At 46.0% G+C, this 14,754-nt stretch overlaps 1 long non-coding RNA gene across 1 annotated transcript in view; it reads left to right on the top strand.

Moving 5' to 3' along the window:
• Positions 1–1,243: 1,243 nt before the first annotated feature.
• Positions 1,244–14,754, top strand: part of LOC310888735 — a 61,468-nt gene continuing 47,957 nt past the window's right edge. The window contains exon 1 of the long non-coding RNA XR_014576110.1: positions 1,244–1,723. This is a non-coding gene — a long non-coding RNA (uncharacterized lncRNA). The remainder of the gene's footprint in view (positions 1,724–14,754) is intronic.

Below are 14,754 nucleotides of genomic sequence, written 5' to 3' on the forward strand. Positions count from 1 at the left end.
GTCCTGGTCAGAATCTTCGTTTCTGTGTTTAAAGGACTGCCTGCTGGAAGTTGGAGCAGCAAACTTTTCAGAGAACCCCTTTTTCCCAATTGTTTTCTTTTGCAACTCACATACCTGTGCCTCTAGGGTCGCAGTAGATTTTCCATCTTGCCATTTTATTCCTAAAAACTGGATCTCTCAGGCAGGTCCTTTAACTTTATTCTGTTTTATGGCAAAACCAGCCTTCAGAAGGATTTGGACTATTTTCTTCCCTTTCTCGAAAACTTCTTCTGCAGTGTCACCCCACACAATGATGTCATCGATTTACTGCAGGTGTTCAGGAGCTTCCCCCTGCTCCAGCGCAGACTGGATCAGTCCATGGCAAATGGTAGGGCTATGTTTCCACCCCTGGGGCAGCCGATTCCAAGTATATTGGACTCCCCTAACGAAAACAGGCAATAGGTGTAATTGCTAATAGTTTCCGAGATATGGTTTCCAAAGTATAGAGTCGACGTCAGTGCTGAGTACAAATACCAGGTTAGAGTCGTGACCAGATATTTCATCATTTCATAAGCCATTGTTACACCGCACAGTACCATAACAATCTTAAACCAGGGCCCGGAAAGGATAAACAGTGCAACAGGGAGCACATACAGAAAGTAACGTGCTATAAAACTCAATTTGGAAACAGGCACAGCAGACTTGAGATTAAGGCAATCAACATTGTGACTAGCAACTATTAAGCAGGTCCAATACTTATACCAATTTTAGTTTAACACACTCTGGTCAGATCTGTCGTTATCTCAACCCTTCGAGCCCCACGTTGGGCGCCAAAAGGACTGTTGTGGTTTAACCCGGCTGGCAGCTAAACACCACACAGCCGTAGCATGACATCAGATGGTATGGAATACCCCTTTGGCCAGTTTGGGTCAGCTGTCCTGGGTCTGTCCCCTCCCAGCTCCTGCTGCACCCCTAGCCTGCTCGCTGGCAGGACAGAGCGAGAAGCCGAAAAGTCCTTGGCCTGGTGTAAACACTGCTCTGCAACAATTAAAACATCAGCATGTTATCAGCGCTCTTCTCATCCTAATCCAAAACATAGCACCCTACCAGCTACTAGGAGGGAAAATTAACTCTGTCCTAACTGGAACCAGGACACTCTCCCATCAGGGAGTATCCATTTTCCCTCAGACTTTGTGGCTCCTGATTCCTTAAAAAAAACTTTCTCTTAAAAACTTTTTAGTTCTTTCTTAGTTTTCAACAATTCCCTCAATCCTCTCTGGATTTATTCTTCGTTTTCCCTCAGACATTAGATGCTTTAAATACCTGACTTCTCTTTCTACATATTGTAATTTATTTTTCAATACTCCCAAGCCCTGCTTTCCCAGAAGGTTGAATAGCTTGTTAGTAGCTTCCTTCATAACTGTTTTCTCCTGTCCTGACAATAAACGATCATCCACATATTTGTAACAGTAATTCCTCCTTGGGAGGCTGTAATTGCTCCAAATCTGTTCTAGAACTTGCCCAAGTAAATCGGTGGCCTTGTAAACCCGAGGTAAAACTGTCCATCTGTATTGTTGCTTCCGCCCCCACTTCAGAGTCTTTCCAGTCAGAGGTGAATATATCTTTGCTCTCAGGGCCTGAGAGCACTCCATTAATAACAGTGTTATTCCAGTCTAACAATTTACTATTTGAATGCCCAATTTCATCATCAAATCCCTTCCCAACAAGTTAGTCCCTGCCTTGGGTACATACAACAATTGCCCAGAGATCATTTTATCCCCTAGTCTCAGCTTGGTATCCCCCAAAAGTGGCACTGTTATCACAGCCCCTTCTACCCCCATCACTTTTTAGGGTTTCATTAGTTAATTTAATCCCTGATACTTTACAGGCCAGTCATTGAAGGCACGCACGACACAGACTCCTGATGGCTCTTCAACAGCAGGACCTTTATTGCCATTTTTTTACCACTACATATACTTTCCCCGTAGCCCCACACGCTGTCCATGCACCCGAATCTGTCATACAATTGGTTAGAGACCCTCAGACACGCGCCTCGAGCCAGCCAGCAATTGGCCACTGCCCAAAACTCATCTTTAACACTGTAGCCAATTTACTTTATCTCGCCCTTGCTTAAGTTTTGGTTCTACTGCTGTTTTCCTCATTATCTCTAATTCAGGGACGTGTGAAACAGCACGAAGCCACCTGTGAATTCCTTTCCCACAAAACAGCACAAGGCTCCCTGTGAATTCTTCTCCCACAATTCCCCCTTTTTTATTTTCAATCAACCAAAAGCTTTCTATAGATTTTTCTATCAATCACCGCACACACTGCAATAAGCAAGGTACAATAAGCAACAGGGTGAAAAATCACATGCAGAACTACGATTGTAAAGTAGCGTGCCTACTAGAATCTACATCAGTCAACAAGCCACTAAGTGCTAGCAATGTTGCTTCGCAGCGATACTGCTTCTTACTCGCACAGCACAATCACACAATCACACAATCACGCAAAGAGGCCTCTTGCACTTCTCATTCATACCACAAGAAAACATCACCTAAAATAATTTGTGTGCGGCTTCAGGAGGTCCTCGTCTGCTCCCGTGGTGAGTGGCTGAGAGTGGAGACCCCTCCAAGGAAAAAATGCTCGGGGTGCACCTAGGGGCGTCCGTTCCACAGTCGATCCCACAGCCGAGCAGATCGGCTCCTGGCGCAAGGAAGGATGCTATTATAATTTGTATAATGACAGCAAAGAGATGCATTGCAATAAGGAGCAAGTGTGGCGTTGACCTTTTTTTTTTTTTTTTGAGCAATTAAACCTTACACATGCTATTACTGTTACACATCTCAGGATATCTAATTCCTGTGGCTCTAGGGGCGCTTGCCATAATTATCACAGTATCACAGATTTCTAGGTTGGAAGAGACCTCAAGATCATCGAGTCCAACCTCCGACCTAACACTAAGTACTCCACTAAACCATATCGCTAAGCTCTACATCTAAACGTCTTTTAAAGACCTCCAGGGATGGTGACTCCACCACCTCCCTGGGCAGCCCGTTCCAATGCTTAATAACCCTTTCAGTAAAGAAGTACTTCCTAACATCCAACCTAAAACTCCCCTGTCGCAACTTTCGCCCATTCCCCCTCGTCCTGTCACCAGGCACGTGGGAGAACAGACCAATCCCCACCTCTCTACAGCCTCCTTTAAGGTAACTGTAGAGAGCGATAAGGTCGCCCCTGAGCCTCCTCTTCTCCAGGCTGAACAAGCCCAGCTCCCTCAGCCGCTCCTCAGAAGACTTGTTCTCCAGACCCCTCACCAGCTTCGTCGCCCTTCTCTGGACTTGCTCGAGCACCTCCATGTCCTTCCTGTAGCGAGGGGCCCAAAACTGAACACAGTACTCGAGGTAAGGCCTCACCAGAGCCGAGTACAGGGGGACGATCACTTCCCTAGACCTGCTGGCCACACTGCTTCTTATACAGGCCAGGATGCTGTTGGCCTTCTTGGCCACCTGGGCACACTGCTGGCTCATATTCAGCTGACTATCAACCAATACTCCCAGGTCCTTCTCTGTCAGGCAGCTTTCTAACCACTCATCTCCCAGCCTGTAGCACTGCTTGGGGTTGTTACGCCCCAGATGCAGGACCCGGCACTTGGCCTTGTTGAACTTCATACAGTTGACCTCAGCCCATCGCTCCAGCCTATCCAGATCCTCCTGCAGAGCCTTCCTACCCTCGAGCAGATCGACACACACACTTAGCTTGGTGTCATCTGCAAACTTACTGAGGGTGCACTGGACGCCCTCATCCAAATCACTGATAAAGATATTAAAGAGGACCGGCCCCAGTACCGAGCCCTGGGGGACACCACTAGTGACCAGCCTCCAACCAGATTTGACTCCATTCACCACAACTCTCTGGACCCGGCTATCCAGCCAGTTTTTAACCCAGCAAAGCGTACGCCAGTCCAAGCCATGAGCAGCCAGTTTCTTGAGGAGAATGTTGTGGGGAACGGTGTCAAAAGCCTTACTGAGGTCAAGGTAAACCACATCCACAGCCTTTCCCTCATCCACCAAGCGCGTCACTTGGTCATAGAAGGAGATCAGGTTCGTCAAGCAGGACCTGCCTTTCATAAACCCATGCTGACTGGGCCTGATCGCCTGCTTGCACTGCAAGTGCCACGTGATGACCCTCAAGATAATCTGCTCCATGAGCTTTCCTGGCACTGAGGTCAAACTGACAGGCCTATAGTTTACCGGGTCTGCCCTGCGGCCCTTCTTATAGATGGGCGTCACATTGGCTAGCTGCCAGTCAACTGGGACCTCCCCCGATAGCCAGGACTGCTGATAAATGATGGAAAGCGGCTCGGCCAGCTCCTCCGCCAGTTCTTTCAGTACCCTCGGGTGCATCTCATCCGGCCCCATCGACTTGCGCACATCCAAGCTCCGTAGCAGGTCGCCAACCATTTCCTCATGGATAGCGAAGGCCACATCCTGCTCCCCATCCCCTTCCACCAGCTCAAGGCACTGCAAAGAATCTGCAAAGAATCCCGGGAGTGTCGTATGACTTCTAATGTGGATCACGCAATAAGGGTGGGTACGGTGCTCTGTAAGAAATAATAACTCTTTAAATTTTAAGAATAGTGCTTCGTTGTGGATGTTTTTGATCTGAGATCTTTCAATGCGTTGTGCTACTCCTACTGTATAATGTGAATCAGAGACAATATTTAGTGGAGCCTGGTCCCATTGCTTGAATGCCATTACTACCGCATGTAATTCTACTATCTGAGGGGAGCCCTGTATTGTTTCTATGACATGTTGCCAGTGGCCTCCTTGTTCCCACGTGACTACAGCTTTTCCCGTTCTCCCTGACCCGTCTGCGAATACTGTTTGTCCTTGGACTGGGTGCCATCGATATAGCAGCTTGTCCTCAACATGTACATTATTATAAAAAGTAAGCATTTTATGAGACAGGAGATGTATATCAAGTTGACCATTGAAACCCGAAAGGGCTGATTGTAGCTCTAAGCTATTCTGGAGGCACCAATCGAGGTAGTCTTTAACTACCGGAATGATAATGGATTTTGGCTCTTCTCCGGCCATTTCTATAATTCGTTCTCTTCCCTTCCTAATCAAATCTGAAAACATTTCAATGCGGGTGGCAAGTGTCTTTGTCGGTTGGTGGGGTAGAAACACCCATTCTAATAGCAGCAACGGGTCTGTTGCATTGGAGTCCCATTGTGCAATAATAGCTAAAGGTTGTGGATTCTGGTTGCATATGTAGAGCTGAATGGGTAAATTTTCTGCTCGCCGCTGGCATTGTTGGGCAGAGATCTTCTCCTCTATAAGGTGTAGCACCGCCCTGGCTTCATTAGTCAGCCGGCGGGGTGCATTAATATTAGTGTCCCCTTTTTTAACAACTTGAACAGGGGTGCTAGTGTATGGTTGTCAATTCCGCATTGCGTTCTTATCCAATTTATATTGCCTATAAGCTTCTGGACATCATGGAGCGTGCGAATTTCCGTTGTAATGGCTACGTTTTGGGGTTGAATACTGTGCTGCAGTATCTTCCAGCCTAAATATTTCCAAGGCGGCTCGATTTGAATTTTCTCCGGTGCAATTTGCAATCCCCATGTCTGGAACTCCTGCCGTAGAACAGGCAGTACTTCTTGCGTTAAGTTGTCTGTTGGGCTGGAGAGCAATATGTCGTCCATATAATGATAGATGTATACGTGCGGGAATCGTTTGCGTACGGGGCGTAGCGCTTCTGCTATGCATGTTTGGCAAATTGTTGGGGAGTTTTTCATCCCTTGAGGCAGCACAGTCCAATGATACCTATCCATTGGTTCGGTCTTATTGATTTTTGGGACCGAGAACGCGAATCGAGGAGCATCAGCAGGGTGAAGTGGAATAGTAAAGAAGCAGTCCTTTAAATCGATAATCAAGATATTCCAATTGCGAGGGAGCATAGCAGGAGAAGGTAATCCGGGCTGGGGAGCTCCCATGTCTTCCATTGCATTGTTTATTTGACGTAAATCATGAAGTAATCGCCATTTCCCGCTTTTCTTTTTAATAAGAAACACGGGTGAATTCCAGGGGCTGGTTGTGGGGGTAATGTGTCCCAACTGGAACTGTTCTTGGACAAGTTCTTGGAGAGCAGCGACCTTTTCCGCAGGAAGTGGCCATTGATTCACCCACACAGGATTATCAGTTCTCCAGGTGAGTCTCATGCACGGTCGCTCGTCAATGGCCGCTATCGAAAATTTTCCGGAAAGCCCAGGGTGAACTCGCCCTGCCCCATCACATCCCTCCCCAGGAGACTGACAGATATGAGGGCAGCATACGGCCGGACGTTATACAGCAAGCCTTCATGAGTCTTAATGGTAAGCATATACCGGCTCTGAAAGTACCAGAGACACCGCTGACTCCCACAAGGCCTTTTGTGGTGGAATCTAAAGGCCAACCTTTGGGCCAATCATGAAGAGAAATTACTGTAACATCTGCCCCGCTATCCATTAATATGGTTATTTGTGCGCTGGAGGGGTCAGCCTGCGGGTGATGAAGTGTTAGGGTCAGCGTAGGCCTCCTGATGGTAATGGCCGAGGCCCAAAAAGCTGACGGGGGGTCCCGTTGATCCAAACTCCGCGTCGTGTCGGTCACATGTCTCTGCTTGTGGAACTATGGCTTTAAATAGTATTAACTGTGCAGCTGTAGTCCCCTTGGGAATGAGCATCGGTGGGGAGGGAGTCCATGCCATTGCTTGTATTATGCCTTCATAATCAACGTCAATGACTTCAGGCAGTATAAAAAGACCCGTTAGTGTGGTGCTAGACCGCCCTAGCAAGAGGGCGCTGCATCCCTTCCCTATTGGTCCCTGTACATTTAGAGGTATTCTGCGGACCCGAGTGTCCCAAAGGGTGCAGCTCGTTACTGTGGAGACATCCAATCCGGCGCTTCCTCGGGTTCTGGCTGTGAGGGAATCCACGGTGACGTAGTCGGTGGGATCGCTGGAGCAGTGGGCGGCTGTGGTCGCAGCCCGGTAGTCATCATCGCCCAGGGCGGTGACTTCCGCGAGGACGGCCCGCCCACGAAGGAGGGCCGGGGCACTTGTGTCATCGCGCGGCCCCGCCCCGCGCTCTGCTTCCCGTTTCCCTGCCACGGTTGTAAAGGTCGTCCCTCTGCATCATGCGTCGAACGGCACTGGCTAGCCCAGTGCCATCCCTTGCCGCACCGTGGGCAAACAGTGGGAGGGGCAGAGTTACCACATTCCCCCCCCCGCTCCTCGCTGTGGGCATTCGGTGGCAAAATGCCCCGTGGCTCGACAGCGAAAACACCGTTTTCACCCGGTTTTAAGTGCAGTAGCAAAAGCTCCGGCCAAAGCGGCAGTGTGGTGTTCTACGGATCCGACTCGATTGCAAGCCTCTATCATTTGTACCAGTGTAGTATTAGCAGGCAGGGCTTGGAGTATTTTCTTACAGCCTGTGTTTGCATTTTCCACTGCCAGTTTTAGTATAAGGGCCTCTTTGGCCTCGCGGTTGTCAATTTGTTTGTCCAAAGCGTCTCGCAATCTATCAGTGAATTGCATATAAGGCTCGGTAACTTGTTGCCTAATGCTGGTAAATGACGGCTCGGCTTTTCCAACTTCAGGCAACTTCAACATAGCCTGGAAGGCCAGAGACGCGGACTGCCGCAGGATGGCATCGTCGAGCCTAGCCTGCAATCTCGGATCAAGTAACGGCTCAGTCCCCATCAACTGTGGGATCCCGGCTCCCAGGAGGGGGTCGCCGGGCTGCCGGTCCAGGTTACCCAGGGCGGCCAATTCGCACGCTTCTTTCCATTTTTGCTCCCACAGTAATTTTTGTGTTGGCGTTAAAATCATCGCGGCTACCTGACGGCAATCGTACGGCACCAGCAAGTGACCAGTCATAACGTTTTCTAACAGTGACTGAGTAAATGGTGCATGTAATCCATATGTAGTCACAGTCTTTCTCAACTCTTTAATTAGGTCCCAGTGGAAGGCATTATATTCATTTGGACCGTTGGGTCGCACCTGCACCGGGAAAGCCATTCCCACCGGGTCCCCGTCCTTTAGCGCTTCCCGGCGCACCAGCTCCCATTGTTCCCGCAGGTCGAAAGCTCGGGCCCGCAGGGAAGCATTATCGGGGGCAGGCAAGGCAGGAGCCGAGGGGGTCAGCGGGGAGGGGTTCTGTGGCGGCATCGGGGAGGGGCTCTGCGGCGGCGGTCCGCAGCCCTCTTCCTTGTCATCCCCCAGGTCTATCAAATTGCACTGCTCTGGTGACCTTGCAGGCTCTGATCTCGGTTCGGCTGCTGTTACTGCCTGTTATACCGCTGTTTTCCTCATTATCTCTAACTCAGGGACATGTGAAACAGCACGAAGCCACCTGCAAATTCCTTTCCCACAAAACAGCACAAAGCTCCCTGCGAATTCTTCTCCCACAAGTCATGACCTAGCTGCCCCATTGTATTGGGCTCGATGGCAAGGCTGGGGGGGGGGGCTGCAGTGGCAGCTCCCGCAAGAAGAATCCAGAAGCCTCCCTGTGGCAGATAAGGGACAGTTTCCTCCGGCCCCAAAGGGGCCCACTGCTGCCCAGAGCCAAGCTATGAGCAACACAGTCCATGCCTCTGTGAGAGCACATCCATGAGAACAAACAAACAAACAAAAACCTGCTGCTCAACAGCAGCTGGGAGAGCGAGGAGTGAGAAATCTCCCCGCAGACACCAAAGTCAGCACAGAAGGAGGGGGAGGAGGTGCTCCAGGTGCCGGAGCCAAAGCCCCCCTGCGGTCTGTGGAGAGGCCCCTGGTGGAGCAGGCTGTCCTCCCCCCCTCCCCCAAATCCTTGGGAAACTGACCAAACACCACAGCAAATATACCAAAACTTCTAGACTGTTACTTAGATAATGCCTACATCCTCTTTCCCTGCTCATTCAACTTTCCCAACTCATTCAAAAAACAGCTCTGTCAAACATTACATACCACACCTTTAACACCTTCAATAACCCTTTTTAACACTTCTTCTTATCTTTCTCCAGCCTGTACTTTCACCAAAGGCTCAGTCAGGGGCCAACTTAATTCCATCCTTCTCTCCTCCTTCTTCCACTCCAGATATTCCTATTTGAAGTGGCCAGCCTGGCAGAGAGACAAGCTGTATGGTTACCTATAGCTGTAGAGAATGCAGGGGGAACCCTGATATTGCTATCACGCAAGGAAGGGAACAGCAAAGAGAGAGACTTACAGGCCTCATTTCCCCAGGCAGTCTTTTCTTGGTACTATGCAATCATACATCGCATCCCTTGGGAGTCCTTGGTCCACCCCAACGGGAAGGGCACTATCTGGGCAATTGGTCACCCCGAGGCACAAGCACAGCAATTGCTATGGTTGAGACTCTGGACAGTATATTTGACCCATTCTATCCAGGCATTCACATCCCCATACCCTGTTTCAATCTCAAATGTTTGCCTAAGATCTTTTATTTCTTTAACTGTGACAACTGCCGCATTTTGAAGAGGTTCTCCTGTTTTCTCTCCTGTTTTCTCCTTGAGTTTCTCCCTTTCTCTGATGGCAAAAGAGTATTGTTCCCTTACAGCTACTCTCAATCTGGCTGTTGGGTCTCGCCCATTTACATCTGATCCGAGACCATAAGTATGGTTTGTAAGGTAATCAGCCTGACTAATTGTTATAGTTATTGGATTACATTGTAGATGCTGACAATTGGGCTGAACAGTTCTTTTAAATATGTTAATTTGTTTCTTTAACCTCATGAAGTAAACACTTGAGGTGGGTGTATGTGACCACCCTTTATGATTGGTCGTCCACCATTCATCAGTCCATGCTGGGCAAGGGGGGTCCTTCAAACATACTGCTAGTCTTAGGTTCAAGACAGAGATATTTGTCCTCTTTGCTCAATTGTCGCTGAGCATTTAAATCTCCACAAGTCAACACCTCACAAGCATCAAACATGATGGATTGTGGTTCATAACTCTCTGTCACATTCACCCATATTTTGACAGGATACCCTGTCTTTGCTATCATCTGGTCAAATCTTTTCCAAGTTTCCAATTGACCAAGGCCTTCTCTGAGGCCTACAATTACCAGAAACAAAATTAATAGTTGATTTTTCCCTGGCATTATTTTTAAACCTTAGATTTCCAAATAATTATCAATACAAAGAATAAGATGTACACTACTACTATAACAAACCCCTCTTGGGAGCACTTCTATTTGCTATAGGTCTGTCCTCACAAGTCACACTCATTAGTTACCTGTGAAAATAAAAGGTTAGTTTAAGGTTGTAAGCTTTTATCCTGTTCAGAGTCTGTTATGAGATTTTTCTTTTTGATTTTAACTTTCAGCAAGTCTTCTGTAGGAACAACTTCCCAGGCGCTAGGGTAGATGGATGCCTTCACTCGAGTATAGTGAGTCCAACCTTTTTCCGCAGTTCTTACGGCTGTTTCAGTGGTTAGTAGTACTTGGAATGGTCCTTCCCATTCAGGCCGGAGTTTTGATTCTCTCCAGGTGCGTATCAGGACCCAATCTCCTGCATGGAATGAATGTACTGGGAATTCCAAAGGTGGAGTTTGAGCCAACAGTCCACGAACCCTCAGAGATGCTAAGGAAGAAGATAATCCAAGTATATAATCTTTGAGAAAAATATCTTTAGTTTCAAAAATAAGTATCTCACCGTTTCTACCCAGGTACGGTAGTCCAAACAACATCTCATATGGTGAAACTCCTACATCTTTTCTAGAAGCAGTTCGAATTCTGAGAAGTGCTAAAGGTAAACACTTTGTCCAGGGAAGCTTAGTCTCTAAAACCGGTTTTGACAGATGTTTCTTTAATGTCTGATTCATTCGCTCCACTTTCCCCGAGGAGGAAGGATGCCATGGAGTATGAAACTCCCATTTTATTCCCAAGGTTCTCATTAATCCTTTTAAAATAGATGAAGTAAAATGACTTCCTTGATCTGAGTCTATATTTTCAACAACCCCATATCTAGGGATTATTTGTTCCAGGATTATCTTTATCACCACACTAGCTGTTGTTGATGCTGAAGGAAAAGCTTCTACCCATCCTGACAAATGGTCAATTAATACCAGCAAGTACTTAAATCTACCTACTTTAGGTAATTCAGTAAAATCTACTTGGATGCTCTGAAAAGGTCGAAGCCCTGGCTCCCATCCACCCAGAGGTTGTTTCCGCAGAGCCTTTTTATTCACTCGTTGGCATATTATGCAACTTTTACACACCTGTTTAGCTACAGTATACATGCCTACACATATACATTTTCTTAATACAGTGTCACACATTGCCTGGACTCCCCAGTGGCTTCCTTGATGTAGAACAGCTAAAATTTCCCTCATTATTTGTTTATTTACCATTTCTCTCCCATCAGGGAGAATCCACCGTCCTTCGGACTCCTTCGCTCCTAACTCCCTGAAGGCTTCTATCTCCTTTTCACTGAATATTTGCTTTTCAGGTGGAGGTTTTATTTCAGGTACAAGAAGCAGCTTTGCTTCTACTTCTAATTGCAAAGCTGATTCTTTAGCCTTTTCATCTGTAATTCTGTTTCCCCATTCAACTAGGGAGTTTCCTTTTTGATGTCCTTTCACATGCACCACAGCAATGTCTTCTGGTAGTAACAGATTTTTCCAAAATCTGTCAAATTAATTCTTCATGGACCAATTCCTTTCCCTTGCTGTTTACTAAGCCTCTTTCTTCCCAAATTTTTCCAAATGTATGTACCACCCCATATGCGTATCGTGAGTCAGTATATATAGTTGCCTGTTTCCCTTTTAACAGCTTTAATGCTTGATTTAATGCATATAATTCACAAGTTTGGGCTGACCAATTACTAGGCAGTTTTCCCATTTCTTCAACATTCCCATCTGTTCCTTCAATGATGGCATAACCATTACATCTCCTTCCTTGCACCACCCTAGAAGATCCATCTATGAACAATATTTCCCCTTCCTCTAAGGGCAGCTCTTGTAAATATAATCTTATCTTTGTCTGGTAATGTATTAGATCTAAGCAGTTATGTTCCATATCTATTGGATCTTCAATTCCCTTTGACAAGAAGGAGGCAGGATTCAAAACAGGTTCTGTAGTTATAGTTAAATCATCCTTTTCAATTAGTATAGCTTCATATTTTAGTATTCTGGAGTCTGTCTGTCAGCCACCTTCCTGCTTTCTGAGTGAGAACAGTCTTCACTTGGTGAGGGGTAACAACAATCAGTTGTCTTCCAAAGGTCAATTTCCTGCTCTCTTCTACTAATAAGGCAGTTCCTGCTACTGCCTGAATGCATTCTGGCCATCCCTGGGACACGGGGTCTAATAATTTAGACAAATACGCTACAGGTTTCTTCTTATCTCCCCATTCTTGGGTTAACACCCCCAAAGCAGCACCCTCACTGACAGTTATAAAAAGATAAAATGATTTCTTTAGGGCAGGAAGAGCTAAGATTGGTGCCGTAATAAAATCTTTTTTTAATTTTTCCATTACTTCTTTTTCCTCTTTAGTCCAGTTCAGTATATTGGGTTCTTCCTCCAATAATTTGAGATATAATTTCTTTGTTTTCTGCGTATATGCCTCTATCCACAGTCTGCAATATCCAATTAAACCTAAAAATTTTCTCAATTCCTTCTTTGTTTTAGGGAGAGGAAGTTGCACAATTCCCTGAATCCTTTCAGGGTTTATTCTCCTTCTGCCCTCAGAGACTAAATGTCCCAAATACCTAACCTCTTTTTCTACATACTGTAATTTATCTTTAGATACCCTTAGCCTGTGTTCTAAAAAATTCAGGAGTTTGTTTGTGGCTTCTTTTACCTCTGATTTTTCTACCCCAGATATCACTAAATCATCTACATACTGTAACAACATCACCCCTTCTGGAATCTGAAATGTTTCTAAAATCTTTTCCAATTCTTGCCCAAACAAATTAGGGGATTCAGTGAATCCCTGAGGCAAAACAGTCCATCTATATTGCTGTTTACGGCCTGTTTCTGGGTCTTCCCATTCAAATGCAAAAATATCCCGACTTTCAGGATCCAGTGGGCATGCCCAAAAGGCATCCTTTAAATCATTTGTGCTCATAAGGGATTTTACTCATCAGGGTATAAGGGTTAGGAACCACAGGGTGGCGCTTTCGTGTTATCTCATTAACTTTTCTCAGGTCTTGTACTAATCGGTACGAACCATCTGGCTTTCGCACTGGTAAAATTGGAGTATTATATGGTGACATACAAGGCTCCAAAAGACCATCTCTAACTAAAGTTTGCACTTTTTTGTTTTTGCACAGGTTTCAGGCCCATTTTTCCTTCACAAGAGATAGGATACTGCCGTTGTCTAACTATTCCGCTCCCTTCTTGAACAGTTATCTTTAAGGGAGTTATATTAAGCCCTCCTCGATTTCCTTCCCTTACCCATACCATGGGATTTATTTCTTTTTCATCATTTTCTGTTAATAATTTCATTGAGACTGTTATTCCTTTTTCGCAGGTCTTCAATTGTAATCCTAATTTGACTATTAAATCTCTCCCTAATAAACTGGTCCCCGCTTCAGGTACATATAACAATTGCCCAGTGACAATTTTAGTTCCCCAATATAATTCAGTAGTTTCAAAAAGTGACACTACCATACCAAATCCTTCTACCTCTGTTACTCGTAGAGTATTATTAGTTAAATTGAGTCCTGATATTTTATAAGCTAAAGAGGATCTGGCTGCTCCTGTATCTACTAAAAATACAACCTCTTCTTTATTAGGTCCCACTTCTAAATTTATCAAGGGCTCTTGGTGGGACCACTGTTCAAAGAACCCCTGACCCCAGAGTTTATGATGGTAAAACAATCTTTCTTCCCTTTTCCATTCAGGACATTCTCGTTTAAAATGTCCTGTTTGCTCGCGTTTATAAGATCCTTTTTGTACCTGCCGTGGCTGAGGAGGAAGTGGCCACTTAGATTTCACATTCCTGTTCCCTTTTTCTTCTTGATTCCATCCCAACCCTTGTCTTTCCTGAAACTTCTTTTCCCGTCGGTTCCCCATTCTCTGCCCCACCACTTGATTCACTGTGGAGATCATCTTTTTCGTCTTTTGCTTCTGCTTTTCATCTTCCCTCCTGACATACACTTTCTGCGCTTCCCTCAAAAGTTTTTCTAACGGCTCTTCGTTCCACCCCTCCAGTTTCTGAAGTTTCCTTTGTATGTCCGGCCACGTTTTCATCACAAAATTAATCTTCAAAAGCCCCTGCGCTACAGGATCGTCAGGATTCATTCCTGAATACTTTCTCACCCTGTCCCTGAGCCTTTCCAAGAAATCACTTGGAGTTTCATCTTTACTCTGCTGAACCTCAAATGCTTTAATAAAATTCTGAGACTTAGGTACTGCTTCTCTAATTCCTCTAATTACCATTTCTCTCAAGTCTTTCATATTAACCCTATCCTGCACATTATTGTTGTTCCAATTAGGGTCCACATTTGGAAATTTTTGCTCTGCTGGAATCACCCCATCTCCTGGAGGATGAGCCTTTTCCCATTCCCACATTGCTGCTCTTCTAATCATTCCTCGTTCTTCCCCTGAGAATAGCAGATTCAGAATTGCCATCATTTCTCCCCAGCAATATAGATTGGGTCCCAAAAACTGATCTAACTGTTCTGCTAATCCAATGGGGTCCTCAATCAGAGATTTCATTTCCTTTTTAAAATTTCGCACTTCTCCGCTAGAAAGGGGGGCATTTACATACCCTACCTGTCCAGGTCCCAGCGG

This window comes from Anser anser (assembly GCF_964211835.1).
Source record: "Anser anser genome assembly, chromosome: W".
In the NCBI taxonomy this organism is placed as follows: Eukaryota; Metazoa; Chordata; class Aves; order Anseriformes; family Anatidae; genus Anser; species Anser anser.